We start from the raw sequence: 1925 nt of genomic DNA on the forward strand, positions 1-1925 counted from the left end.
ACTGTAGGGGGTGGCACTGAGTTGGAAATATTCATTCTCCCCACCCCACCTGTAGTTTTTTTTTTTCAGAAGTCTGTTGTCTGCTCTAGTTCTGTGATTGCTGCTTTGATTGCTTCATGTTTAGTACAAATATTGAGGAAAGGAAAAAGTAGGTGTGGGAGGATAAGGCAGTAAACGGATGGGTTTTAGTAATAGCTTTTTTCAAAGCCTTTCATCATTACCATCAGAGTAGATTTGCCCCCTCAGGCATGAAATGCAGTAGTATTCCCCTGAAAACCGTAATGCTCCATTTTAAACAATTTTCATGTTACTTATTCTTCCACCCTATTCACTTAACACGCAGTAGGACTCAAACCAAACAGTTTTGAACCAAACTGCCAAAGCTATGGGGAGATGCTCTCATCCCTGGATTTGTAATGAATATTGCAGTCTTTCTTACATTTGGCATTGATTCCAGATTTAACGCTTGCAGCCAGTACTGCTTCCGTCATAGGTTTTTTTTGTTCCTTCTCCAAACAACGATACACCCTTACCCTTCTGTTCTCCCGTAAAGGAGCAGCTGGGAGGCTGGAGTTGGACTGGAGCATCAGTGAACACTGGTGAAGTTTTTCACCATTTAGACTACAGACAGACGTACACTGACATAAGAGCCCTGGATGAGCCTTCCCAGACCGTGGGATGCCAGTCTTATCACCAAACTTTAACTCCCTAAGTGAAGTGCCTGAATTACGAGCCTGGTCTTTCTAGGCTCTGTATAGTTAATGAAGACAGAGGCTCCTATGGATGGCACTTCAGAGCACTCGGCTGGTCTTTACGCTGGTTCTGAATTACCTGATGGAGAACTGATCTATTGGTATCCACTATATGAGCTTTGGGGACCAGCCTCCTACCTATGGAGCCTCAGTTAGATTTCTAAAGTTAAGTTACATAAATGCCTTCTGGAATGCCTACGTCTGCAGTAGTCAGGACAACAAAGCTGGGATCACTTTATCCTTTCCTAGAGCTGTGACCAAAGTGGGATGGAAAGGGTAACTAACAGCAAGGTCCAGTTAAAGACTGGATCTTGCAGTGGTAGATTGTAACATTTCCCAGGTATCTAGGAAGTTAAGACAAAGTGGATGTCAAGAGGTGTGAGATTAAAAAAATACCCTGAGAAGGGACCCAGAAATGGAGGGAAAGAGTGCATGGAAATGTGGAGGAGGGAGAGGAACAGAAGGAAGGAGAAGGTGGAAGAGGAGGAAACAGAGGTTGCTGTCAAGAAAGCATCAAGGACAGGCAGCTCCCTAACATTGGCAGTATACTAGGCAGTTCTCCACACATACCTCTTTAAAGTCAGAGTCGAAGTTGACATATTATTTTGCTTTTTGTAATTTAAAGAAATAATGCAGTGTTGGAAATTTAAGGGGATCTAGAACAAGGAAACCAAGATTCCCAGGGGATAGTTATCTCACTGCAGTGCTAAAGATAATCCAAACAAGTGCCAACTGGTTTTTATTTTTCTTTCTCTCTCATCTGCAACTGAAATGTGTTTTTCAGACACTCCAGAAATATTTGATTCTCCTTCACTGTCTATTTGTTAAAGTGATGCAAGTGTCTCTAAGACAGGAATTTAGCATTTTGCTTATAATTCATCAGTTCAGATAGAAATTTTTTTCAAACTTCACACCAAATTCTGTAGTTTAAAGGTAAATCTATTTACTGTAACAGTACATAAGTCTTCTTCCGTGGAAGAAGGGACTGCTCTAAAGACAACTTTGAAAATTGTCTTGCCTAACTTAAGATTTAAAAATCTCTGCTTATTCATTCTCTGTGATAGATTCATGCCTATCTTGGGCTTAGTCTGCTTTTTTGCCAGCTTTAAATAGATTTGAAGAATTCTTCCATATTTCTGGTCCGTACTTCAAGGATAACAACGCCACCATTGA

The sequence above is a fragment of the Leptosomus discolor genome, chromosome Z (assembly GCF_034619465.1).
Source record: "Leptosomus discolor isolate bLepDis1 chromosome Z, bLepDis1.hap2, whole genome shotgun sequence".
Classification (NCBI taxonomy): domain Eukaryota; kingdom Metazoa; phylum Chordata; class Aves; order Leptosomiformes; family Leptosomidae; genus Leptosomus; species Leptosomus discolor.